Source organism: Microtus oregoni, unplaced genomic scaffold, assembly GCF_018167655.1.
Source record: "Microtus oregoni isolate MIOR12 unplaced genomic scaffold, Mior012 000051F_ref0000332, whole genome shotgun sequence".
Classification (NCBI taxonomy): domain Eukaryota; kingdom Metazoa; phylum Chordata; class Mammalia; order Rodentia; family Cricetidae; genus Microtus; species Microtus oregoni.
The window spans coordinates 2446849-2473590 of record NW_024543811.1 but is presented as its reverse complement, the minus strand read 5'-3'; positions in this window follow the sequence as shown (position 1 = coordinate 2473590).

The following is a 26742-nucleotide window of genomic DNA, read 5'->3' as shown; positions in this document are numbered from 1 at the left end:
CAGTACTCAGGGTGCTCGGTGCTCAGTTCTCAGGGTGCTCGGTGCTCAGTGTTTGGGGTGCTGGGTGCTCAGTACTCAGGGTGCTGGGTGCTCAGTGCTCAGGGTGCTGGGTGCTCAGTACTCAGTGCTCAGGATGCTGGATGCTCATTGCTCAGGGTGCTGGGTGCTCAGTGCTCAGGGTGCTCAGTTCTCAGTGCTCAGTACTCAGGGTGCTGGGTTCTCAGTACTCAGGGTGCTGGGTGCTCAATGCTCGGGGTACCCGGTGCTCAGTGCTCGGGGTGCTCGGTGCTCAGTACTCAGGGTGCTGAGTGCTCAGTGCTCAGGGTGCTGGGTGCTCAGTGCTCAGGGTGCTGGGTGCTCAGTGCTCGGGGAGCTCGGTGCTCAGTACTCAGGGTGCTGGGTGCTCAGTACTCAGGGTGCTCAGTACTCAGTACTCAGGGTGCTGGGTGCTTAGTGCTTGGGGTGCTGGGTGCTCAGTGCTCAGTACTCAGGGTGTTGGGTGCTCAGTGCTCAGGGTGCTGGGTGCTCAGTACTCAGCGTGCTGGGTGCTCAGTACTCAGGGTGCTGGGTGCTCAGTACTCAGTGTGCTGGGTGCTCAGTGCTCGGGGTACCCGGTGCTCAGTGCTCGGGGTGCTCGGTGCTCAGTACTCAGGGTGCTGAGTGCTCATTGCTCAGGGTGCTGGGTGCTCAGTGCTCAGGGTGCTAGGTGCTCAGTGCTCAGCGTGCTTGATGCTCAGTACTCAGGGTGCTGGGTGCTCAGTGCTCAGGGTGCTGGGTGCTCAGTGCCCAAAGTGCTGGGTGCTCAGTACTCAGGGTGCTGGATGCTCAGTACTCAGGGTGCTGGGTGCTCAGTACTCGGGGTGCTGGGTGCTCAGTGCTCAGGGTGCTGGGTGCTCAGTGCTCAGCGTGCTTGATGCTCAGTACTCAGGGTGCTGGGTGCTCAGTGCTTGGGGTGCTAGGTGCTCAGTACTCAGGGTGCTGGGTGCTCAGTGCTCAGGGTTCTGGGTGCTCAGTGCTCAGGGTGCTGGGAGCTCAGTACTCAGTGCTCAGTTTGCTGGGTGCTCAGTGCTCGGGCTGCAGGGTGCTCAGGGCTCAAAGTGCTGGGTGCTCAGTACTCAGGGTGCTGGGTGCACAGTGCTAGGGGTGCTGGGTGCTCAGTGCTCGGGGTCTGGGTGCTCAGTACTCAGGGTGCTGGGTGCTCAGTACTCAGGGTGCTGGGTGCTCAGTGCTCAGTGTGCTGGGTGCTCAGTTCTCTGGGTGCTGGGTGCTCAGTTCTCAGGGTGCTGGGTGCTCAGTGCTCTGGGTGCTGGGTGCTCAGTGATCGGGGTGATGGGTGCTGAGTGCTCAGGGTGCTGGGTGCTCAGTGCTCGGGGTGCTCGGTGCTCAGTGCTCAGGGTCCTGGGTGCTCAGGGCTCGGGGTGCTGGGTGCTCAGTGCTCAGTACTCAGGGTGTTGGGTGCTCAGTGCTCAGGGTGCTGGGTGCTCAGTACTCAGCGTGGTGGGTGCTCAGTACTCAGGGTGCTGGGTGCTCAGTGCTCAGGGTGCTGGGTGCTCAGTGCTCAGGGTGCTGGGTGCTCAGTGCTCGGGGAGCTCGGTGCTCAGTACTCAGGGTGCTGGGTGCTCAGTACTCAGTGCTCGGGGTCCTGGGTGCTCGGTGCTCAGGGTGCTGGGTGCTCAGTACTCAGGGTGCTGGGTGCTCATTCTCGGGGTGCTGGGTGCTCAGTGCTCGGGGTGCTTTGTGCTCAGTGCTCGGGGTGCTGGGGGCTCAGTACTCAGGGTGCTCGGTTCTCAGTACTCAGGGTGCTGGGTGCTCAGTGCTCAGGGTGCTGGGTGCTCAGTGCTCAGGGTGCTGGGTGCTCAGTGCTCGGGGAGCTCGGTGCTCAGTACCCAGGGTGCTGGGTGCTCAGTACTCAGTGCTCGGGGTGCTGGGTGCTCAGTGCTCGGGGTGCTGGGTGGTCAGTGCTCAGTGCTCAGGGTGCTGGGTGCTCAGTGCTCAGTGCTCAGGGTGCTGGGTGTTCAGTACTCAGGGTGCTGGGTGCTCAGTACTCAGGGTGATCTCTTCTCAGTACTCAGGGTGCTGGGTGCTCAGTGCTCGGGGTGCTGGGTGCTCAGTACTCGGGGTGCTCAGTACTCAGGGTGCTGGGTGCTCAGTACTCAGTGTGCTGGGTCCTCAGTGGTCGGGGTGGTCGGTGCTCAGTACTCGGGGTGCTGGGTGCTCATTACTCGGGGTACTGGGTGCTCAGTGCTCAGGGAGATCTGTTCTCAGTACTCAGGGTGCTGGGTGCTCAGTGCTCGGGGTGCTGGGTGCTCAGTACTCGGGGTGCTCAGTACTCAGGGTGCTGGGTGCTCAGTACTCAGGGTGCTGGGTGCTCAGTGCTCAGGGTGCTCGGTGCTCTGTACGTTGGGTGCTCAGTACTCAGGGTGCTGGGTGCTCAGTGCTCAGGGTGCTGGGTGCTCAGTACTCAGGGTGCTCAGTACTCAGTACTCAGTACTCAGGTTGCTCAGTGCTCAGTGCTCGGGGTGCTGGGTGCTCAGTACTCAGGGTGCTGGGTGCTCAGTACTCAGGGTGCTGGGTGCTCAGTGCTCAGTACTCAGCGTGCTGGGTGCTCAGTGCTCGGGGTGCTGGGTCCTCAGTGCTCAGGGTGCTGGGTGCTCAGTACTCAGGGTGCTGGGTGCTCAGTGCTCGGGGTGCTGGGTCCTCAGTGCTCAGGGTGCTCAATGCTCAGTGCTCGGGGTGCTGGGTGCTCAGTGCTCGGGGTGCTGGGTGCTCAGTGCTCAGGGTGCTGGTTGCTCAGTACTCAGTGTGCTCAGTGCTCAGGGTGCTGGGTGCTCAGAACTCAGGGTGCTGGGTGCTCAGTACTCAGGGTGCTGGGTGCTCAGTACTCAGGGTGCTTGGTGCTCAGTACTCAGGGTGCTGGGTGCTCAGTGCTCAGGGTGCTCGGTGCTCAGTACTCATGGGGCTGGGTGCTCATTCTCGGGGTGCTGGGTGCTCAGTACTCAGGTTGCTCAGTACTCTGGGTGCACGGGGCTCAGTACTCATGGTGCTGAGTGCTCAGTACTCAGGGTGCTCGGTGCCCAGTTCTCAGGGTGCTCGGTGCTCAGTGTTTGGGGTGCTGGGTTCTCAGTACTCAGGGTGCTGGGTGCTCAGTGCTCAGGGTGCTGGGTGCTCAGTACTCAGTGCTCAGGATGCTGGATGCTCATTGCTCAGGGTGCTGGGTGCTCAGTGCTCAGGGTGCTCAGTGCTCAGTGCTCAGTACTCAGGGTGCTGGGTGCTCAGTACTCAGGGTGATGGGTGCTCAATGCTCGGGGTACCCGGTGCTCAGTGCTCGGGGTGCTCGGTGCTCAGTACTCAGGGTGCTGAGTGCTCAGTGCTCAGGGTGCTGGGTGCTCAGTGCTCAGGGTGCTGGGTGCTCAGTTCTCGGGGAGCTCGGTGCTCAGTACTCAGGGTGCTGGGTGCTCAGTACTCAGGGTGCTCAGTACTCAGTACTCAGGGTGCTGGGTGCTCAGTGCTTGGGGTGCTGGGTGCTCAGTGCTCAGTACTCAGGGTGTTGGGTGCTCAGTGCTCAGGGTGCTGGGTGCTCAGTACTCAGCGTGCTGGGTGCTCAGTACTCAGGGTGCTGGGTGCTCAGTACTCAGTATGCTGGGTGCTCAGTGCTCGGGGTACCCGGTGCTCAGTGCTCGGGGTGCTCGGTGCTCAGTACTCAGGGTGATGAGTGCTCATTGCTCAGGGTGCTGGGTGCTCAGTGCTCAGGGTGCTAGGTGCTCAGTGCTCAGCGTGCTTGATGCTCAGTACTCAGGGTGCTGGGTGCTCAGTGCTCAGGGTGCTGGGTGCTCAGTGCTCAAAGTGCTGGGTGCTCAGTACTCAGGGTGCTGGGTGCTCAGTACTCAGGGTGCTGGGTGCTCAGTACTCGGGGTGCTGGGTGCTCAGTGCTCAGGGTGCTGGGTGCTCAGTGCTCAGCGTGCTTGATGCTCAGTACTCAGGGTGCTGGGTGCTCAGTGCTTGGGGTGCTGGGTGCTCAGTACTCAGGGTGCTGGGTGCTCAGTGCTCAGGGTTCTGGGTGCTCAGTGCTCAGGGTGCTGGGAGCTCAGTACTCAGTGCTCAGTTTGCTGGGTGCTCAGTGCTCGGGCTGCAGGGTGCTCAGTGCTCAGGGTGCTGGGTGCTCAGTACTCAGGGTGCTGGGTGCACAGTGCTAGGGGTGCTGGGTGCTCAGTGCTCGGGGTATGGGTGCTCAGTATTCAGGGTGCTGGGTGCTCAGTACTCAGGGTGCTGGGTGCTCAGTGCTCAGTGTGCTGGGTGCTCAGTTCTCTGGGTGCTGGGTGCTCAGTTCTCAGGGTGCTGGGTGCTCAGTGCTCTGGGTGCTGGGTGCTCAGTGATCGGGGTGGTGGGTGCTGAGTGCTCAGGGTGCTGGGTGCTCAGTGCTCGGGGTGCTCGGTGCTCAGTGCTCAGGGTCCTGGGTGCTCAGGGCTCGGGGTGCTGGGTGCTCAGTGCTCAGTACTCAGGGTGTTGGGTGCTCAGTGCTCAGGGTGCTGGGTGCTCAGTACTCAGCGTGGTGGGTGCTCAGTACTCAGGGTGCTGGGTGCTCAGTGCTCAGGGTGCTGGGTGCTCAGTGCTCATGGTGCTGGGTGCTCAGTGCTCGGGGAGCTCGGTTCTCAGTACTCAGGGTGCTGGGTGCTCAGTACTCAGTGCTCGGGGTCCTGGGTGCTCGGTGCTCAGGGTGCTGGGTGCTCAGTACTCAGGGTGCTGGGTGCTCATTCTCGGGGTGCTGGGTGCTCATTGCTCGGGGTGCTTTGTGCTCAGTGCTCGGGGTGCTGGGGGCTCAGTACTCAGGGTGCTCGGTTCTCAGTACTCAGGGTGCTGGGTGCTCAGTGCTCAGGGTGCTGGGTGCTCAGTGCTCAGGGTGCTGGGTGCTCAGTGCTCGGGGAGCTCGGTGCTCAGTACTCAGGGTGCTGGGTGCTCAGTACTCAGTGCTCGGGGTGCTGGGTGCTCAGTGCTCGGGGTGCTGGGTGGTCAGTGCTCAGTGCTCAGGGTGCTGGGTGCTCAGTGCTCAGTGCTCAGGGTGCTGGTTGTTCAGTACTCAGGGTGCTGGGTGCTCAGTACTCAGGGTGATCTGTTCTCAGTACTCAGGGTGCTGGGTGCTCAGTGCTCGGGGTGCTGGGTGCTCAGTACTCGGGGTGCTCAGTACTCAGGGTGCTGGGTGCTCAGTACTCAGGGTGCTGGGTGCTCAGTGGTCGGGGTGGTCGGTGCTCAGTACTCGGGGTGCTGGGTGCTCAGTACTCGGGGTGCTGGGTGCTCAGTGCTCAGGGTGATCTGTTCTCAGTACTCAGGGTGCTGGGTGCTCAGTGCTCGGGGTGCTGGGTGCTCAGTACTCGGGGTGCTCAGTACTCAGGGTGCTGGGTGCTCAGTACTCAGGGTGCTGGGTGCTCAGTGGTCGGGGTGGTCGCTGCTCAGTACTCGGGGTGCTGGGTGCTCAGTACTCGGGGTGCTGGGTGCTCAGTGCTCAGGGTGCTGGGTGCTCAGTGCTCGGGGTGCTGGGTGCTCAGTGCTCAGGGTGCTGGCTGCTCAGTGCTCAGGGTGCTGGGTGCTCAATACTCAGGGTGCTAGGTGCTCAGTACTCAGGGTGCTCAGTGCTCAGTACTCAGCGTGCTGGGTGCTCAGTGCTCAGGGTCCTCGGTGCTCAGTACTCAGGGTGCTCAGTGCTCAGTACTCAGCGTGCTTTGTGCTCAGTGCTCAATGTGCTGGGTGCTCAGTACTCAGGGTTGCTGGGTGCTCATTACTCAGGGTGCTGGGTGCTCAGTACTCAGGGTGCTGGGTGCTCAGTGCTCGGGGTGCTCGGTGATCAGTACTCAGGGTGCTGGGTGCTCAGTGCTCAGGGTGCTGGTTACTCAGTACTCAGGGTGCTGGGTGCTCAGTGCTCAGGGTGCTGGGTGCTCAGTGCTCACGGTGCTGGGTGCTCAGTGCTCAGGGTGCTGGGTGCTCAGTCCTCAGGGTGCTGGGTGCTCAGTACTCAGGGTGTTTGGTGCTCAGTACTCAGGGTGCTCAGTGCTCAGTACTCAGGGTGCTGGTTGCTCAGTGCTCGGGGTGCTCGGTGCTCAGTACTCAGGGTGCTTGGTGCTCAGTACTCAGGGTGCTGGGTGCTCAGTACTCAGGGTGCTGGGTTTTCATTATTGGGGTGCTGGGTGCTCAGTACTCAGGGTGCTGGGTGCTCAGTGCTCAGGGTGCTGGGTGCTCAGTACTCAGGGTGCTGGGTGCTCAGTACTCAGGGTGCTCGGTGCTCAGTACTCAGGGTGCTGGGTGCTCAGTGTCCAGGGTGCTGGGTACTCAGTACTCAGGGTGCTGGGTGCTCAGTACTCAGGGTGCTGGGTGCTCAGTGCTCAGGGTGCTGGGTGCTCAGTGCTCAGGGTGCTGGGTGCTCAGTACTCAGGGTGCTGGGTGCTCAGTGCTCAGGGTGATCGGTGCTCAGTACTCAGGGTGCTGGGTGCTCAGTGCTCAGGGTGCTGGGTGCTCAGTGCTCAGGGTGCTGGGTGCTCAGTACTCAGGGTGCTGGTTGCTCAGTGCTCGGGGTGCTGGGTGCTCAGTGCTCAGGGTGATCGGTGCTCAGTACTCAGGGTGCTGGGTGCTCAGTGCTCAGGGTGCTGGGTGCTCAGTCCTCAGGGTGCTCAGTGCTCAGGGTGCTGGGTGCTCAGTGCTCGGGGTGCTGGGTGCTCAGTTCTCGGGGAGCTCGGTGCTCAGTACTCAGGGTGCTGGGTGCTCAGTACTCAGGGTGCTCAGTACTCAGTACTCAGGGTGCTGGGTGCTCAGTGCTTGGGGTGCTGGGTGCTCAGTGCTCAGGGTGCTGGGTGCTCAGTACTCAGCGTGCTGGGTGCTCAGTACTCAGGGTGCTGGGTGCTCAGTACTCAGTATGCTGGGTGCTCAGTGCTCGGGGTACCCGGTGCTCAGTGCTCGGGGTGCTCGGTGCTCAGTACTCAGGGTGCTGAGTGCTCATTGCTCAGGGTGCTGGGTGCTCAGTGCTCAGGGTGCTAGGTGCTCAGTGCTCAGCGTGCTTGATGCTCAGTACTCAGGGTGCTGGGTGCTCAGTGCTCAGGGTGCTGGGTGCTCAGTGCTCAAAGTGCTGGGTGCTCAGTACTCAGGGTGCTGGGTGCTCAGTACTCGGGGTGCTGGGTGCTCAGTGCTCAGGGTGCTGGGTGCTCAGTGCTCAGCGTGCTTGACGCTCAGTACTCAGGGTGCTGGGTGCTCAGTGCTCAGCGTGCTTGACGCTCAGTACTCAGGGTGCTGGGTGCTCAGTGCTTGGGGTGTTGGGTGCTCAGTGCTCAGGGTTCTGGGTGCTCAGTGCTCAGGGTGCTGGGAGCTCAGTACTCAGTGCTCAGTTTGCTGGGTGCTCAGTGCTCGGGCTGCAGGGTGCTCAGTGCTCAGGGTGCTGGGTGCTCAGTACTCAGGGTGCTGGGTGCTCAGTACTCGGGGTGCTGGGTGCTCAGTGCTCAGGGTGCTGGGTGCTCAGTGCTCAGCGTGCTTGATGCTCAGTACTCAGGGTGCTGGGTGCTCAGTGCTTGGGGTGCTAGGTGCTCAGTACTCAGGGTGCTGGGTGCTCAGTGCTCAGGGTTCTGGGTGCTCAGTGCTCAGGGTGCTGGGAGCTCAGTACTCAGTGCTCAGTTTGCTGGGTGCTCAGTGCTCGGGCTGCAGGGTGCTCAGTGCTCAAAGTGCTGGGTGCTCAGTACTCAGGGTGCTGGGTGCACAGTGCTAGGGGTGCTGGGTGCTCAGTGCTCGGGGTCTGGGTGCTCAGTACTCAGGGTGCTGGGTGCTCAGTACTCAGGGTGCTGGGTGCTCAGTGCTCAGTGTGCTGGGTGCTCAGTTCTCTGGGTGCTGGGTGCTCAGTGCTCGGGGAGCTCGGTTCTCAGTACTCAGGGTGCTGGGTGCTCAGTACTCAGTGCTCGGGGTCCTGGGTGCTCGGTGCTCAGGGTGCTGGGTGCTCAGTACTCAGGGTGCTGGGTGCTCATTCTCGGGGTGCTGGGTGCTCAGTGCTCGGGGTGCTTTGTGCTCAGTGCTCGGGGTGCTGGGGGCTCAGTACTCAGGGTGCTCGGTTCTCAGTACTCAGGGTGCTGGGTGCTCAGTGCTCAGGGTGCTGGGTGCTCAGTGCTCAGGGTGCTGGGTGCTCAGTGCTCGGGGAGCTCGGTGCTCAGTACTCAGGGTGCTGGGTGCTCAGTACTCAGTGCTCGGGGTGCTGGGTGCTCAGTGCTCGGGGTGCTGGGTGGTCAGTGCTCAGTGCTCAGGGTGCTGGGTGCTCAGTGCTCAGTGCTCAGGGTGCTGGTTGTTCAGTACTCAGGGTGCTGGGTGCTCAGTACTCAGGGTGATCTGTTCTCAGTACTCAGGGTGCTGGGTGCTCAGTGCTCGGGGTGCTGGGTGCTCAGTACTCGGGGTGCTCAGTACTCAGGGTGCTGGGTGCTCAGTACTCAGGGTGCTGGGTGCTCAGTGGTCGGGGTGGTCGGTGCTCAGTACTCGGGGTGCTGGGTGCTCAGTACTCGGGGTGCTGGGTGCTCAGTGCTCAGGGTGATCTGTTCTCAGTACTCAGGGTGCTGGGTGCTCAGTGCTCGGGGTGCTGGGTGCTCAGTACTCGGGGTGCTCAGTACTCAGGGTGCTGGGTGCTCAGTACTCAGGGTGCTGGGTGCTCAGTGGTCGGGGTGGTCGCTGCTCAGTACTCGGGGTGCTGGGTGCTCAGTACTCGGGGTGCTGGGTGCTCAGTGCTCAGGGTGCTGGGTGCTCAGTGCTCGGGGTGCTGGGTGCTCAGTGCTCAGGGTGCTGGCTGCTCAGTGCTCAGGGTGCTGGGTGCTCAATACTCAGGGTGCTAGGTGCTCAGTACTCAGGGTGCTCAGTGCTCAGTACTCAGCGTGCTGGGTGCTCAGTGCTCAGGGTCCTCGGTGCTCAGTACTCAGGGTGCTCAGTGCTCAGTACTCAGCGTGCTTTGTGCTCAGTGCTCAATGTGCTGGGTGCTCAGTACTCAGGGTTGCTGGGTGCTCATTACTCAGGGTGCTGGGTGCTCAGTACTCAGGGTGCTGGGTGCTCAGTGCTCGGGGTGCTCGGTGATCAGTACTCAGGGTGCTGGGTGCTCAGTGCTCAGGGTGCTGGTTACTCAGTACTCAGGGTGCTGGGTGCTCAGTGCTCAGGGTGCTGGGTGCTCAGTGCTCACGGTGCTGGGTGCTCAGTGCTCAGGGTGCTGGGTGCTCAGTCCTCAGGGTGCTGGGTGCTCAGTACTCAGGGTGTTTGGTGCTCAGTACTCAGGGTGCTCAGTGCTCAGTACTCAGGGTGCTGGTTGCTCAGTGCTCGGGGTGCTTGGTGCTCAGTACTCAGGGTGCTTGGTGCTCAGTACTCAGGGTGCTGGGTGCTCAGTACTCAGGGTGCTGGGTTTTCATTATTGGGGTGCTGGGTGCTCAGTACTCAGGGTGCTGGGTGCTCAGTGCTCAGGGTGCTGGGTGCTCAGTACTCAGGGTGCTGGGTGCTCAGTACTCAGGGTGCTCGGTGCTCAGTACTCAGGGTGCTGGGTGCTCAGTGTCCAGGGTGCTGGGTACTCAGTACTCAGGGTGCTGGGTGCTCAGTACTCAGGGTGCTGGGTGCTCAGTGCTCAGGGTGCTGGGTGCTCAGTGCTCAGGGTGCTGGGTGCTCAGTACTCAGGGTGCTGGGTGCTCAGTGCTCAGGGTGATCGGTGCTCAGTACTCAGGGTGCTGGGTGCTCAGTGCTCAGGGTGCTGGGTGCTCAGTGCTCAGGGTGCTGGGTGCTCAGTACTCAGGGTGCTGGTTGCTCAGTGCTCGGGGTGCTGGGTGCTCAGTGCTCAGGGTGATCGGTGCTCAGTACTCAGGGTGCTGGGTGCTCAGTGCTCAGGGTGCTGGGTGCTCAGTCCTCAGGGTGCTCAGTGCTCAGGGTGCTGGGTGCTCAGTGCTCGGGGTGCTGGGTGCTCAGTTCTCGGGGAGCTCGGTGCTCAGTACTCAGGGTGCTGGGTGCTCAGTACTCAGGGTGCTCAGTACTCAGTACTCAGGGTGCTGGGTGCTCAGTGCTTGGGGTGCTGGGTGCTCAGTGCTCAGGGTGCTGGGTGCTCAGTACTCAGCGTGCTGGGTGCTCAGTACTCAGGGTGCTGGGTGCTCAGTACTCAGTATGCTGGGTGCTCAGTGCTCGGGGTACCCGGTGCTCAGTGCTCGGGGTGCTCGGTGCTCAGTACTCAGGGTGCTGAGTGCTCATTGCTCAGGGTGCTGGGTGCTCAGTGCTCAGGGTGCTAGGTGCTCAGTGCTCAGCGTGCTTGATGCTCAGTACTCAGGGTGCTGGGTGCTCAGTGCTCAGGGTGCTGGGTGCTCAGTGCTCAAAGTGCTGGGTGCTCAGTACTCAGGGTGCTGGGTGCTCAGTACTCGGGGTGCTGGGTGCTCAGTGCTCAGGGTGCTGGGTGCTCAGTGCTCAGCGTGCTTGACGCTCAGTACTCAGGGTGCTGGGTGCTCAGTGCTCAGCGTGCTTGACGCTCAGTACTCAGGGTGCTGGGTGCTCAGTGCTTGGGGTGTTGGGTGCTCAGTGCTCAGGGTTCTGGGTGCTCAGTGCTCAGGGTGCTGGGAGCTCAGTACTCAGTGCTCAGTTTGCTGGGTGCTCAGTGCTCGGGCTGCAGGGTGCTCAGTGCTCAGGGTGCTGGGTGCTCAGTACTCAGGGTGCTGGGTGCTCAGTACTCGGGGTGCTGGGTGCTCAGTGCTCAGGGTGCTGGGTGCTCAGTGCTCAGCGTGCTTGATGCTCAGTACTCAGGGTGCTGGGTGCTCAGTGCTTGGGGTGCTAGGTGCTCAGTACTCAGGGTGCTGGGTGCTCAGTGCTCAGGGTTCTGGGTGCTCAGTGCTCAGGGTGCTGGGAGCTCAGTACTCAGTGCTCAGTTTGCTGGGTGCTCAGTGCTCGGGCTGCAGGGTGCTCAGTGCTCAAAGTGCTGGGTTCTCAGTACTCAGGGTGCTGGGTGCACAGTGCTAGGGGTGCTGGGTGCTCAGTGCTCGGGGTCTGGGTGCTCAGTACTCAGGGTGCTGGGTGCTCAGTACTCAGGGTGCTGGGTGCTCAGTGCTCAGTGTGCTGGGTGCTCAGTTCTCTGGGTGCTGGGTGCTCAGTTCTCAGGGTGCTGGGTGCTCAGTGCTCTGGGTGCTGGGTGCTCAGTGATCGGGGTGATGGGTGCAGAGTGCTCAGGGTGCTGGGTGCTCAGTGCTCGGGGTGCTCGGTGCTCAGTGCTCAGGGTCCTGGGTGCTCAGGGCTCGGGGTGCTGGGTGCTCAGTGCTCAGTACTCAGGGTGTTGGGTGCTCAGTGCTCAGGGTGCTGGGTGCTCAGTACTCAGCGTGGTGGGTGCTCAGTACTCAGGGTGCTGGGTGCTCAGTGCTCAGGGTGCTGGGTGCTCAGTGCTCAGGGTGCTGGGTGCTCAGTGCTCGGGGAGCTCGGTGCTCAGTACTCAGGGTGCTGGGTGCTCAGTACTCAGTGCTCGGGGTCCTGGGTGCTCGGTGCTCAGGGTGCTGGGTGCTCAGTACTCAGGGTGCTGGGTGCTCATTCTCGGGGTGCTGGGTGCTCAGTGCTCGGGCTGCTTTGTGCTCAGTGCTCGGGGTGCTGGGGGCTCAGTACTCAGGGTGCTCGGTTCTCAGTACTCAGGGTGCTGGGTGCTCAGTGCTCAGGGTGCTGGGTGCTCAGTGCTCAGGGTGCTGGGTGCTCAGTGCTCGGGGAGCTCGGTGCTCAGTACCCAGGGTGCTGGGTGCTCAGTACTCAGTGCTCGGGGTGCTGGGTGCTCAGTGCTCGGGGTGCTGGGTGGTCAGTGCTCAGTGCTCAGGGTGCTGGGTGCTCAGTGCTCAGTGCTCAGGGTGCTGGGTGTTCAGTACTCAGGGTGCTGGGTGCTCAGTACTCAGGGTGATCTCTTCTCAGTACTCAGGGTGGTGGGTGCTCAGTGCTCGGGGTGCTGGGTGCTCAGTACTCGGGGTGCTCAGTACTCAGGGTGCTGGGTGCTCAGTACTCAGTGTGCTGGGTGCTCAGTGGTCGGGGTGGTCGGTGCTCAGTACTCGGGGTGCTGGGTGCTCATTACTCGGGGTGCTGGGTGCTCAGTGCTCAGGGTGATCTGTTCTCAGTACTCAGGGTGCTGGGTGCTCAGTGCTCGGGGTGCTGGGTGCTCAGTACTCGGGGTGCTCAGTACTCAGGGTGCTGGGTGCTCAGTACTCAGGGTGCTGGGTGCTCAGTGCTCAGGGTGCTCGGTGCTCTGTACGTTGGGTGCTCAGTACTCAGGGTGCTGGGTGCTCAGTGCTCAGGGTGCTGGGTGCTCAGTACTCAGGGTGCTGGGTGCTCAGTGCTCAGTACTCAGGTTGCTCAGTGCTCAGTGCTCGGGGTGCTGGGTGCTCAGTACTCAGGGTGCTGGGTGCTCAGTACTCAGGGTGCTGGGTGCTCAGTGCTCAGTACTCAGCGTGCTGGGTGCTCAGTGCTCGGGGTGCTGGGTCCTCAGTGCTCAGGGTGCTGGGTGCTCAGTACTCAGGGTGCTGGGTGCTCAGTGCTCGGGGTGCTGGGTCCTCAGTGCTCAGGGTGCTCAATGCTCAGTGCTCGGGGTGCTGGGTGCTCAGTGCTCGGGGTGCTCTGTGCTCAGTGCTCAGGGTGCTGGTTGCTCAGTACTCAGTGTGCTCAGTGCTCAGGGTGCTGGGTGCTCAGAACTTAGGGTGCTGGGTGCTCAGTACTCAGGGTGCTGGGTGCTCAGTACTCAGGGTGCTTGGTGCTCAGTACTCAGGGTGCTGGGTGCTCAGTGCTCAGGGTGCTCGGTGCTCAGTACTCATGGTGCTGGGTGCTCATTCTCGGGGTGCTGGGTGCTCAGTACTCAGGTTGCTCAGTACTCTGGGTGCACGGGGCTCAGTACTCATGGTGCTGAGTGCTCAGTACTCAGGGTGCTCGGTGCCCAGTTCTCAGGGTGCTCGGTGCTCAGTGTTTGGGGTGCTGGGTTCTCAGTACTCAGGGTGCTGGGTGCTCAGTGCTCAGGGTGCTGGGTGCTCAGTACTCAGTGCTCAGGATGCTGGATGCTCATTGCTCAGGGTGCTGGGTGCTCAGTGCTCAGGGTGCTCAGTGCTCAGTGCTCAGTACTCAGGGTGCTGGGTGCTCAGTACTCAGGGTGCTGGGTGCTCAATGCTCGGGGTACCCGGTGCTCAGTGCTCGGGGTGCTCGGTGCTCAGTACTCAGGGTGCTGAGTGCTCAGTGCTCAGGGTGCTGGGTGCTCAGTGCTCAGGGTGCTGGGTGCTCAGTTCTCGGGGAGCTCGGTGCTCAGTACTCAGGGTGCTGGGTGCTCAGTACTCAGGGTGCTCAGTACTCAGTACTCAGGGTGCTGGGTGCTCAGTGCTTGGGGTGCTGGGTGCTCAGTGCTCAGTACTCAGGGTGTTGGGTGCTCAGTGCTCAGGGTGCTGGGTGCTCAGTACTCAGCGTGCTGGGTGCTCAGTACTCAGGGTGCTGGGTGCTCAGTACTCAGTATGCTGGGTGCTCAGTGCTCGGGGTACCCGGTGCTCAGTGCTCGGGGTGCTCGGTGCTCAGTACTCAGGGTGCTGAGTGCTCATTGCTCAGGGTGCTGGGTGCTCAGTGCTCAGGGTGCTAGGTGCTCAGTGCTCAGCGTGCTTGATGCTCAGTACTCAGGGTGCTGGGTGCTCAGTGCTCAGGGTGCTGGGTGCTCAGTGCTCAAAGTGCTGGTTGCTCAGTACTCAGGGTGCTGGGTGCTCAGTACTCAGGGTGCTGGGTGCTCAGTACTCGGGGTGCTGGGTGCTCAGTGCTCAGGGTGCTGGGTGCTCAGTGCTCAGCGTGCTTGATGCTCAGTACTCAGGGTGCTGGGTGCTCAGTGCTTGGGGTGCTGGGTGCTCAGTACTCAGGGTGCTGGGTGCTCAGTGCTCAGGGTTCTGGGTGCTCAGTGCTCAGGGTGCTGGGAGCTCAGTACTCAGTGCTCAGTTTGCTGGGTGCTCAGTGCTCGGGCTGCAGGGTGCTCAGTGCTCAGGGTGCTGGGTGCTCAGTACTCAGGGTGCTGGGTGCACAGTGCTAGGGGTGCTGGGTGCTCAGTGCTCGGGGTCTGGGTGCTCAGTATTCAGGGTGCTGGGTGCTCAGTACTCAGGGTGCTGGGTGCTCAGTGCTCAGTGTGCTGGGTGCTCAGTTCTCTGGGTGCTGGGTGCTCAGTTCTCAGGGTGCTGGGTGCTCAGTGCTCTGGGTGCTGGGTGCTCAGTGATCGGGGTGGTGGGTGCTGAGTGCTCAGGGTGCTGGGTGCTCAGTGCTCGGGGTGCTCGGTGCTCAGTGCTCAGGGTCCTGGGTGCTCAGGGCTCGGGGTGCTGGGTGCTCAGTGCTCAGTACTCAGGGTGTTGTGTGCTCAGTGCTCAGGGTGCTGGGTGCTCAGTACTCAGCGTGGTGGGTGCTCAGTACTCAGGGTGCTGGGTGCTCAGTGCTCAGGGTGCTGGGTGCTCAGTGCTCAGGGTGCTGGGTGCTCAGTGCTCGGGGAGCTCGGTTCTCAGTACTCAGGGTGCTGGGTGCTCAGTACTCAGTGCTCGGGGTCCTGGGTGCTCGGTGCTCAGGGTGCTGGGTGCTCAGTACTCAGGGTGCTGGGTGCTCATTCTCGGGGTGCTGGGTGCTCAGTGCTCGGGGTGCTTTGTGCTCAGTGCTCGGGGTGCTGGGGGCTCAGTACTCAGGGTGCTCGGTTCTCAGTACTCAGGGTGCTGGGTGCTCAGTGCTCAGGGTGCTGGGTGCTCAGTGCTCAGGGTGCTGGGTGCTCAGTGCTCGGGGAGCTCGGTGCTCAGTACTCAGGGTGCTGGGTGCTCAGTACTCAGTGCTCGGGGTGCTGGGTGCTCAGTGCTCGGGGTGCTGGGTGGTCAGTGCTCAGTGCTCAGGGTGCTGGGTGCTCAGTGCTCAGTGCTCAGGGTGCTGGGTGTTCAGTACTCAGGGTGCTGGGTGCTCAGTACTCAGGGTGATCTGTTCTCAGTACTCAGGGTGCTGGGTGCTCAGTGCTCGGGGTGCTGGGTGCTCAGTACTCGGGGTGCTCAGTACTCAGGGTGCTGGGTGCTCAGTACTCAGGGTGCTGGGTGCTCAGTGGTCGGGGTGGTCGGTGCTCAGTACTCGGGGTGCTGGGTGCTCAGTACTCGGGGTGCTGGGTGCTCAGTGCTCAGGGTGATCTGTTCTCAGTACTCAGGGTGCTGGGTGCTCAGTGCTCGGGGTGCTGGGTGCTCAGTACTCGGGGTGCTCAGTACTCAGGGTGCTGGGTGCTCAGTACTCAGGGTGCTGGGTGCTCAGTGGTCGGGGTGGTCGCTGCTCAGTACTCGGGGTGCTGGGTGCTCAGTACTCGGGGTGCTGGGAGCTCAGTGCTCAGGGTGCTGGGTGCTCAGTGCTCGGGGTGCTGGGTGCTCAGTGCTCAGGGTGCTGGCTGCTCAGTGCTCAGGGTGCTGGGTGCTCAATACTCAGGGTGCTAGGTGCTCAGTACTCAGGGTGCTCAGTGCTCAGTACTCAGCGTGCTGGGTGCTCAGTGCTCAGGGTCCTCGGTGCTCAGTACTCAGGGTGCTCAGTGCTCAGTACTCAGCGTGCTTTGTGCTCAGTGCTCAATGTGCTGGGTGCTCAGTACTCAGGGTTGCTGGGTGCTCAGTACTCAGGGTGCTGGGTGCTCAGTACTCAGGGTGCTGGGTGCTCAGTGCTCGGGGTGCTCGGTGATCAGTACTCAGGGTGCTGGGTGCTCAGTGCTCAGGGTGCTGGTTACTCAGTACTCAGGGTGCTGGGTGCTCAGTGCTCAGGGTGCTGGGTGCTCAGTGCTCACGGTGCTGGGTGCTCAGTGCTCAGGGTGCTGGGTGCTCAGTCCTCAGGGTGCTGGGTGCTCAGTACTCAGGGTGTTTGGTGCTCAGTACTCAGGGTGCTCAGTGCTCAGTACTCAGGGTGCTGGTTGCTCAGTGCTCGGGGTGCTCGGTGCTCAGTACTCAGGGTGCTTGGTGCTCAGTACTCAGGGTGCTGGGTGCTCAGTACTCAGGGTGCTGGGTTTTCATTATTGGGGTGCTGAGTGCTCAGTACTCAGGGTGCTGGGTGCTCAGTGCTCAGGGTGCTGGGTGCTCAGTACTCAGGGTGCTGGGTGCTCAGTACTCAGGGTGCTCGGTGCTCAGTACTCAGGGTGCTGGGTGCTCAGTGTCCAGGGTGCTGGGTACTCAGTACTCAGGGTGCTTGGTGCTCAGTACTCAGGGTGCTGGGTGCTCAGTGCTCTGGGTGCTGGGTGCTCAGTGCTCAGGGTGCTGGGTGCTCAGTACTCAGGGTGCTGGGTGCTCAGTGCTCAGGGTGATCGGTGCTCAGTACTCAGGGTGCTGGGTGCTCAGTGCTCAGGGTGCTGGGTGCTCAGTGCTCAGGGTGCTGGGTGCTCAGTACTCAGGGTGCTGGTTGCTCAGTGCTCGGGGTGCTGGGTGCTCAGTGCTCAGGGTGATCGGTGCTCAGTACTCAGGGTGCTGGGTGCTCAGTGCTCAGGGTGCTGGGTGCTCAGTCCTCAGGGTGCTCAGTGCTCAGGGTGCTGGGTGCTCAGTGCTCGGGGTGCACGGTGCTCAGTACTCAGTGTGCTGAGTGCTCAGTACTCAGGGTGCTGGGTGCTCAGTACTCATGGTGCTGGGTGCTCAGTACTCAGGGGGCTGGGTGCTCAGTGCTCAGGGTGCTGGGTGCTCAGTGCTCAGGGTGCTGGGTGCTCAGTGCTCGGGGTGCTGGGTGCTCAGTGCTCGGGGTGCTGGGTGGTCAGTGCTCAGTGCTCAGGGTGCTGGGTGCTCAGTACTCAGGGTGCTGGGTGCTCAGTACTCAGGGTGCCTGGTGCTCAGTTCTCAGGGTGCTGGGTGCTCAGTACTCTGGGTGTTGGGTGCTCAGTACTCAGGGTGCTGGGTGCTCAGTGCTTGGGGTGCTGGGTGCTCAGTGCTCAGGGTGCTGGGTGCTCAGTGCTTAGGGTGCTGGGTGCTCAGTACTCAGGGTGCTGGGTGCTCAGTCCTCAGGGTGCTGGGTGCTCAGTTCTCAGGGTGCTGGGTGCTCAGTACTCTGGGTGTTGGGTGCTCAGTTCTCAGGGTGCTGGGTGCTCAGTGCTCGGGGTGCTGAGTGCTCAGTGCTCAGGGTGCTGTGTGCTCAGTGCTCAGGGTGCTGGGTGCTCAGTACTCAGGGTGCTGGGTGCTCAGTCCTCGGGGTGCTCCGTGCTCAGTGCTCAGGGTGCTGGGTGCTCAGTACTCAGGGTGCTCGGTGCTCAGTACTCAAGGTGCTGGATGCTCAGTGCTCAGGGTGCTGGGTGCTCAGTCCTCGGTGTGCTCCGTGCTCAGTGCTCAGGGTGCTGGGTGCTCAGTACTCAGGGTGCTGGGTGCTCAGTACTCAGGGTTCTGGGTGCCCAGTCCTCGGGGTGCTCCGTGCTCAGTGCTCAGGGTGCTGGGTGCTCAGTACTCAGGGTGCTCGGTGCTCAGTACTCACGGTTTTCAGTGCTCAGGGTGCTGGGTGCTCAGTACTCAGGGTGCTCAGTGCTCAGTATTCGGGGTGCTGGGTGCTCAGTACTCAGGGTGCTCAGTGCTCAGTACTCGGGGTGCTGGGTGCTCAGTGCTCAGTGTTCTCAGTGCTCAGTGCTCGGGGTGCTGGGTGCGCAGTGCTCGGGGCGCTGGGTGCTCAGTGCTCGGGGTGCTGGGTGCTCAGTACTCAGGGTGCTGTGTGCTCAGTGCTCAGTACTCAGCGTGCTGGGTGCTCAGTGCTCAGAGTGTTTGTGCTCAGTACTCAGGGTGCTGGGTGCTCAGTGCTCAGTGCTCAGGGTGCTCAGTGCTCAGGGTGCTCAGTGCTCAGGGTGCTGGGTGCTCAGGGTGCTGGGTGCTCAGTGCTCGGGGTGCTGGGTGCTCAGTGCTCAGTGCTCAGGGTGCTGGGTGCTCAGTGCTCAGTGCTCAGGGTGCTGGGTGTTCAGTACTCAGGGTGCTCTGTGCTCAGTGCTCAGGGTGCTGGGTGCTCAGTACTCAGGGTGCTGGGTGCTCAGTACTCAGGTTGCTCAGTGCTCAGTGCTCAGGGTGCTGGGTGCTCAGTGCTCAGTGCTCAGGGTGCTGGGTGTTCAGTACTCAGGGTGCTCGGTGCTCAGTGCTCAGGGTGCTGGGTGCTCAGTACTCAGGGTGCTGGGTGCTCAGTACTCAGGGTGCTGGGTGCTCAGTACTCTAGTGCTGGGTGCTCAGTACTCAGGGTGCTGGGTGCTCAGTGCTCAGGGTGCTGGGTGCTCAGTCCTCAGGGTGCTGGGTGCTCAGTACTCAGGGTGTTTGGTGCTCAGTACTCAGGGTGCTGGGTGCTCAGTGCTCAGGGTGCTGGGTGCTCAGTACTCAGGGTGCTGGGTGCTCAGTACTCTAGTGCTGGGTGCTCAGTACTCAGGGTGCTTGGTGCTCAGTACTCAGGGTGCTGGGTGCTCAGTACTCAGGGTGCTGGGTTCTCATTATTGGGGTGCTGGGTGCTCAGTACTCAGGGTGCTGGGTGCTCAGTGCTCAGGGTGCTGGGTGCTCAGTACTCAGGGTGCTGGGTGCTCAGTACTCAGGGTGCTCGGTGCTCAGTACTCAGGGTGCTGGGTGCTCAGTGCTCAGGGTGCTGGGTACTCAGTACTCAGGGTGCTGGGTGCTCAGTGCTCAGGGTGCTGGGTGCTCAGTACTCAGGGTGCTGGGTGCTCAGTACTCAGGGTGCTGGGTGCTCAGTGCTCAGGGTGATCGGTGCTCAGTACTCAGGGTGCTCAGTGCTCAGTGCTCAGGGTGCTGGGTGCTCAGTGCTCAGGGTGCTGGGTGCTCAGTACTCAGGGTGCTAGGTGCTCAGTGCTCGGGGTGCTGGGTGCTCAGTGCTCAGGGTGATCGGTGCTCAGTACTCGGGGTGCTGGGTGCTCAGTACTCATTGTGCTGGGTGCTCAGTGGTCGGGGTGGTCGGTGCTCAGTACTCGGGGTGCTGGGTGCTCATTACTCGGGGTGCTGGGTGCTCAGTGCTCAGGGTGATCTGTTCTCAGTACTCAGGGTGCTGGGTGCTCAGTGCTCGGGGTGCTGGGTGCTCAGTACTCGGGGTGCTCAGTACTCAGGGTGCTGGGTGCTCAGTACTCAGGGTGCTGGGTGCTCAGTGCTCAGGGTGCTCGGTGCTCTGTACGTTGGGTGCTCAGTACTCAGGGTGCTGGGTGCTCAGTGCTCAGGGTGCTGGGTGCTCAGTACTCAGGGTGCTGGGTGCTCAGTGCTCAGTACTCAGGTTGCTCAGTGCTCAGTGCTCGGGGTGCTGGGTGCTCAGTACTCAGGGTGCTGGGTGCTCAGTACTCAGGGTGCTGGGTGCTCAGTGCTCAGTACTCAGCGTGCTGGGTGCTCAGTGCTCGGGGTGCTGGGTCCTCAGTGCTCAGGGTGCTGGGTGCTCAGTACTCAGGGTGCTGGGTGCTCAGTGCTCGGGGTGCTGGGTCCTCAGTGCTCAGGGTGCTCAATGCTCAGTGCTCGGGGTGCTGGGTGCTCAGTGCTCGGGGTGCTGGGTGCTCAGTGCTCAGGGTGCTGGTTGCTCAGTACTCAGTGTGCTCAGTGCTCAGGGTGCTGGGTGCTCAGAACTCAGGGTGCTGGGTGCTCAGTACTCAGGGTGCTGGGTTCTCAGTACTCAGGGTGCTTGGTGCTCAGTACTCAGGGTGCTGGGTGCTCAGTGCTCAGGGTGCTCGGTGCTCAGTACTCATGGTGCTGGGTGCTTATTCTCGGGGTGCTGGGTGCTCAGTACTCAGGTTGCTCAGTACTCTGGGTGCACGGGGCTCAGTACTCATGGTGCTGAGTGCTCAGTACTCAGGGTGCTCGGTGCCCAGTTCTCAGGGTGCTCGGTGCTCAGTGTTTGGGGTGCTGGGTTCTCAGTACTCAGGGTGCTGGGTGCTCAGTGCTCAGGGTGCTGGGTGCTCAGTACTCAGTGCTCAGGATGCTGGATGCTCATTGCTCAGGGTGCTGGGTGCTCAGTGCTCAGGGTGCTCAGTGCTCAGTGCTCAGTACTCAGGGTGCTGGGTGCTCAGTACTCAGGGTGCTGGGTGCTCAATGCTCGGGGTACCCGGTGCTCAGTGCTCGGGGTGCTCGGTGCTCAGTACTCAGGGTGCTGAGTGCTCAGTGCTCAGGGTGCTGGGTGCTCAGTGCTCAGGGTGCTGGGTGCTCAGTTCTCGGGGAGCTCGGTGCTCAGTACTCAGGGTGCTGGGTGCTCAGTACTCAGGGTGCTCAGTACTCAGTACTCAGGGTGCTGGGTGCTCAGTGCTTGGGGTGCTGGGTGCTCAGTGCTCAGTACTCAGGGTGTTGGGTGCTCAGTGCTCAGGGTGCTGGGTGCTCAGTACTCAGGGTGCTGGGTGCTCAGTACTCAGTATGCTGGGTGCTCAGTGCTCGGGGTACCCGGTGCTCAGTGCTCGGGGTGCTCGGTGCTCAGTACTCAGGGTGCTGAGTGCTCATTGCTCAGGGTGCTGGGTGCTCAGTGCTCAGGGTGCTAGGTGCTCAGTGCTCAGCGTGCTTGATGCTCAGTACTCAGGGTGCTGGGTGCTCAGTGCTCAGGGTGCTGGGTGCTCAGTGCTCAAAGTGCTGGGTGCTCAGTACTCAGGGTGCTGGGTGCTCAGTACTCAGGGTGCTGGGTGCTCAGTACTCGGGGTGCTGGGTGCTCAGTGCTCAGGGTGCTGGGTGCTCAGTGCTCAGCGTGCTTGACGCTCAGTACTCAGGGTGCTGGGTGCTCAGTGCTTGGGGTGTTGGGTGCTCAGTACTCAGGGTGCTGGGTGCTCAGTGCTCAGGGTTCTGGGTGCTCAGTGCTCAGGGTGCTGGGAGCTCAGTACTCAGTGCTCAGTTTGCTGGGTGCTCAGTGCTCGGGCTGCAGGGTGCTCAGTGCTCAGGGTGCTGGGTGCTCAGTACTCAGGGTGCTGGGTGCACAGTGCTAGGGGTGCTGGGTGCTCAGTGCTCGGGGTCTGGGTGCTCAGTATTCAGGGTGCTGGGTGCTCAGTACTCAGGGTGCTGGGTGCTCAGTGCTCAGTGTGCTGGGTGCTCAGTTCTCTGGGTGCTGGGTGCTCAGTTCTCAGGGTGCTGGGTGCTCAGTGCTCTGGGTGCTGGGTGCTCAGTGATCGGGGTGGTGGGTGCTGAGTGCTCAGGGTGCTGGGTGCTCAGTGCTCGGGGTGCTCGGTGCTCAGTGCTCAGGGTCCTGGGTGCTCAGGGCTCGGGGTGCTGGGTGCTCAGTGCTCAGTACTCAGGGTGTTGGGTGCTCAGTGCTCAGGGTGCTGGGTGCTCAGTACTCAGCGTGGTGGGTGCTCAGTACTCAGGGTGCTGGGTGCTCAGTGCTCAGGGTGCTGGGTGCTCAGTGCTCAGGGTGCTGGGTGCTCAGTGCTCGGGGAGCTCGGTTCTCAGTACTCAGGGTGCTGGGTGCTCAGTACTCAGTGCTCGGGGTCCTGGGTGCTCGGTGCTCAGGGTGCTGGGTGCTCAGTACTCAGGGTGCTGGGTGCTCATTCTCGGGGTGCTGGGTGTTCAGTGCTCGGGGTGCTTTGTGCTCAGTGCTCGGGGTGCTGGGGGCTCAGTACTCAGGGTGCTCGGTTCTCAGTACTCAGGGTGCTGGGTGCTCAGTGCTCAGGGTGCTGGGTGCTCAGTACTCAGGGTGCTGGGTGCTCAGTACTCAGTGCTCAGGGTGCTGGGTGCTCAGTGCTCGGGGTGCTGGGTGGTCAGTGCTCAGTGCTCAGGGTGCTGGGTGCTCAGTGCTCAGTGCTCAGGGTGCTGGGTGTTCAGTACTCAGGGTGCTGGGTGCTCAGTACTCAGGGTGATCTCTTCTCAGTACTCAGGGTGCTGGGTGCTCAGTGCTCGGGGTGCTGGGTGCTCAGTACTCGGGGTGCTCAGTACTCAGGGTGCTGGGTGCTCAGTACTCAGGGTGCTGGGTGCTCAGTGGTCGGGGTGGTCGGTGCTCAGTACTCGGGGTGCTGGGTGCTCAGTACTCGGGGTGCTGGGTGCTCAGTGCTCAGGGTGATCTGTTCTCAGTACTCAGGGTGCTGGGTGCTCAGTGCTCGGGGTGCTGGGTGCTCAGTACTCGGGGTGCTCAGTACTCAGGGTGCTGGATGCTCAGTACTCAGGGTGCTGGGTGCTCAGTGGTCGGGGTGGTCGCTGCTCAGTACTCGGGGTGCTGGGTGCTCAGTACTCGGGGTGCTGGGTGCTCAGTGCTCAGGGTGCTGGGTGCTCAGTGCTCGGGGTGCTGGGTGCTCAGTGCTGAGGGTGCTGGCTGCTCAGTGCTCAGGGTGCTGGGTGCTCAGTACTCAGGGTGCTGGGTGCTCAGTACTCAGGGTGCTGGGTGCTCAGTTCTCAGGGTGCTGGGTGCTCAGTACTCTGGGTGTTGGGTGCTCAGTACTCAGGTTGCTGGGTGCTCAGTGCTTGGGGTGCTGGGTGCTCAGTGCTCAGGGTGCTGGGTGCTCAGTGCTCAGTGCTCAGGGTGCTGGGTGCTCAGTACTCAGGGTGCTGGGTGCTCAGTACTCAGGGTGCTGGCTGCTCAGTTCTCAGGGTGCTGGGTGCTCAGTACTCTGGGTGTTGGGTGCTCAGTACTCAGGGTGCTGGGTGCTCAGTGCTCGGGGTGCTGAGTGCTCAGTGCTCAGGGTGCTGTGTGCTCAGTGCTCAGGGTGCTGGGTGCTCAGTACTCAGGGTGCTGGGTGCTCAGTCCTCGGGGTGCTCCGTGCTCAGTGCTCAGGGTGCTGGGTGCTCAGTACTCAGTGTGCTCGGTGCTCAGTACTCAAGGTGCTGGATGCTCAGTGCTCAGGGTGCTGGGTGCTCAGTCCTCAGGGTGCTCCGTGCTCAGTGCTCAGGGTGCTGGGTGCTCAGTACTCAGGGTGCTCGGTGCTCAGTACTCACGGTTCTCAGTGCTCAGGGTGCTGGGTGCTCAGTACTCAGGGTGCTCAGTGCTCAGTACTCGGGGTGCTGGGTGCTCAGTACTCAGGGTGCTCAGTGCTCAGTACTCGGGGTGCTGGGTGCTCAGTGCTCAGTGTGCTCAGTGCTCAGTGCTCGGGGTGCTGGGTGCTCAGTGCTCGGGGCGCTGGGTGCTCAGTGCTCGGGGTGCTGGGTGCTCAGTACTCAGGGTGCTGTGTGCTCAGTGCTCAGTACTCAGCGTGCTGGGTGCTCAGTGCTCAGTGCTCAGGGTGCTCAGTGCTCAGGGTGCTCAGTGCTCAGGGTGCTGGGTGCTCAGTGCTCGGGGTGTTGGGTGCTCAGTGTTCAGTGCTCAGGGTGCTGGGTGCTCAGTGCTCAGTGCTCAGGGTGCTGGGTGTTCAGTACTCAGGGTGCTCGGTGCTCAGTGCTCAGGGTGCCGGGTGCTCAGTACTCAGGGTGCTGGGTGCTCAGTGCTCGGTGTGCTGGGTGCTCAGTGCTCAGGGTGATCAGTGCTCAGTACTCAGGGTGCTGGGTGCTCAGTACTCAGGGTGCTGGGTGCTCAGTCCTCAGGGTGCTCAGTTCTCAGGGTTCTCGGTGCTCAGTGCTCAGTACGCAGGGTGCTCAGTACTCAGGGTGCTGGGTGCTCAGTGCTCGGTGTGCTGGGTGCTCAGTACTCAGGGTGCTGGGTGCTCAGTACTCTAGTGCTGGGTGCTCAGTACTCAGGGTGCTGGGTGCTCAGTGCTCAGGGTGCTGGGTGCTCAGTCCTCAGGGTGCTGGGTGCTCAGTACTCAGGGTGTTTGGTGCTCAGTACTCAGGGTGCTCAGTGCTCAGTACTCAGGGTGCAGGTTGCTCAGTGCTCGGGGTGCTTGGTGCTCAGTACTCAGGGTGCTTGGTGCTCAGTACTCAGGGTGCTGGGTGCTCAGTACTCAGGGTGCTGGGTTCTCATTATTGGGGTGCTGGGTGCCCAGTACTCAGGGTGCTGGGTGCTCAGTGCTCAGGGTGCTGGGTGCTCAGTACTCAGGGTGCTGGGTGCTCAGTACTCAGGGTGCTCGGTGCTCAGTACTCAGGGTGCTGGGTGCTCAGTGCTCAGGGTGCTGGGTACTCAGTACTCAGGGTGCTGGGTGCTCAGTACTCAGGGTGCTGGGTGCTCAGTGCTCAGGGTGCTGGGTGCTCAGTGCTCAGGGTGCTGGGTGCTCAGTACTCAGGGTGCTGGGTGCTCAGTGCTCAGGGTGATCGGTGCTCAGTACTCAGGGTGCTGGGTGCTCAGTACTCAGGGTGCTGGGTGCTCAGTGCTCGGGGTGCTGGGTGCTCAGTGCTCAGGGTGATCGGTGCTCAGTACTCAGGGTGCTGGGTGCTCAGTGCTCAGGGTGCTGGGTGCTCAGTCCTCAGGGTGCTCAGTGCTCAGGGTGCTGGGTGCTCAGTGCTCGGGGTGCACGGTGCTCAGTACTCAGTGTGCTGAGTGCTCAGTACTCAGGGTGCTGGGTGCTCAGTACTCATGTTGCTGGGTGCTCAGTACTCAGGGGGCTGGGTGCTCAGTGCTCAGGGTGCTGGGAGCTCAGTGCTCACGGTGCTGGGTGCTCAGTACCCTGGGTGCTGGGTGCTCAGTACTCAGGGTGCTGGGTGCTCAGTTCTCAGGGTCCTGGGTGCTCAGTACTCTGGGTGTTGGGTGCTCAGTACTCAGGGTGCTGGGTGCTCAGTGCTTGGGGTGCTGGGTGCTCAGTGCTCAGGGTGCTGGGTGCTCAGTGCTCAGTGCTCAGGGTGCTGGGTGCTCAGTACTCAGGGTGCTGGGTGCTCAGTACTCAGGGTGCTGGGTGCTCAGTTCTCAGGGTGCTGGGTGATCAGTACTCTGGGTGTTGGGTGCTCAGTACTCAGGGTGCTGGGTGCTCAGTGCTCGGGGTGCTGAGTGCTCAGTGCTCAGGGTGCTGTGTGCTCAGTGCTCAGGGTGCTGGGTGCTCAGTCCCCGGGGTGCTCCGTGCTCAGTGCTCAGGGTGCTGGGTGCTCAGTACTCAGGGTGCTGGGTGCTCAGTAGTCACGGTTCTCAGTGCTCAGGGTGCTGGGTGCTCAGTACTCAGGGTGCTCAGTGCTCAGTACTCGGGGTGCTGGGTGCTCAGTACTCAGGGTGCTCAGTGCTCAGTACTCGGGGTGCTGGGTGCTCAGTGCTCAGTGTGCTCAGTGCTCAGTGCTCGGGGTGCTGGGTGCTCAGTACTCAGGGTGCTGTGTGCTCAGTGCTCAGTACTCAGCGTGCTGGGTGCTCAGTGCTCAGTGCTCAGGGTGCTCAGTGCTCAGGGTGCTCAGTGCTCAGGGTGCTGGGTGCTCAGGGTGCTGGGTGCTCAGTGCTCGGGGTGCTGGGTGCTCAGTGCTCAGTGCTCAGGGTGCTGGGTGCTCAGTGCTCAGTGCTCAGGGTGCTGGGTGTTCAGTACTCAGGGTGCTCGGTGCTCAGTGCTCAGGGTGCTGGGTGCTCAGTACTCAGGGTGCTGGGTGCTCAGTGCTCGGTGTGCTGGGTGCTCAGTGCTCAGGGTGATCAGTGCTCAGTACTCAGGGTGCTGGGTGCTCAGTACTCAGGGTGCTGGGTGCTCAGTCCTCAGGGTGCTCAGTTCTCAGGGTGCTCAGTGCTCAGTACTCAGGGTGCTCAGTACTCAGGGTGCTGGGTGCTCAGTGCTCGGGGTGCTGGGTGCTCAGTACTCAGGGTGCTGGGTGCTCAGTACTCGGGGTGCTGGGTGCTCAGTACTCAGGGTGCTGGGTGCTCAGTGCTCGGGGTGCTGGGTGCTCAGTGCTCAGGGTGATCGGTGCTCAGTGCTCAGGGTGCTGGGTGCTCAGTCCTCCGGGTGCTCAGTGCTCAGGGTGCTGGGTGCTCAGTGCTCGCGGTGCTCGGTGCTCAGTACTCAGGGTGCTGAGTGCTCAGTACTCAGGGTGCTGGGTGCTCAGTACTCAGGGTGCTTGGTGCTCAGTACTCAGGGTGCTGGGTGCTCAGTGTTCAGGGTGCTGGGTGCTCAGTGCTCAGCGTGCTGGGTGCTCAGTGCTCGGGGTGCTGGGTGCTCAGGGCTTTGGTGCTGGGTGCTCAGTGCTCAGTGCTCAGGGTGCTGGGTGCTCAGTGCTCAGTGCTCAGGGTGCTGGTTGCTCAGTACTCAGGGTGCTGGGTGCTCAGTACTCAGGGTGCTGGGTTCTCAGTGCTCAGGGTGCTCTGTGCTCAGTACTCAGGGTGCTGGGTGCTCAGTGCTCTGGGTGCTGCGTGCTCAGTGCTCAGGGTGCTGGGTGCTCAGTGCTCAGGGTGCTGGGTGCTCAGTACTCAGGGTGCTGGGTGCTCAGTGCTCGGGGCGCTCGGTGCTCAGTACTCAAGGTGCTGGGTGCTCAGTGCTCAGGGTGCTGGGTACTCAGTCCTCGGGGTGCTCCGTGCTCAGTGATCAGGGTGCTGGGTGCTCAGTACTCAGGGTGCTCGGTGCTCAGTACTCAGGGTTCTCAGTGCTCAGTACTAACGGTGCTGGGTGCTCAGTACTCAGGGTGCTGGGTGCTCAGTGCTCAGGGTGCTGGGTGCTCAGTCCTCAGGGTGCTGGGTGCTCAGTACTCAGGGTGTTTGGTGCTCAGTACTCAGGGTGCTCAGTGCTCAGTACTCAGGGTGCTGGTTGCTCAGTGCTCGGGGTGCTCGGTTCTCAGTACTCAGGGTGCTTGGTGCTCAGTACTCAGGGTGCTGGGTGCTCAGTACTCAGGGTGCTGGGTTCTCATTATTGGCGTGCTGGGTGCTCAGTACTCAGGGTGCTGGGTGCTCAGTGCTCAGGGTGCTGGGTGCTCAGTGCTCAGGGTGCTGGGTGCTCAGTACTCAGGGTGCTGGGTGCTCAGTGCTCAGGGTGCTGGGTGCTCAGTGCTCAGGGTGCTGGGTGCTCAGTACTCACGGTGCTTGGTGCTCAGTGCTCAGGGTGATCGGTGC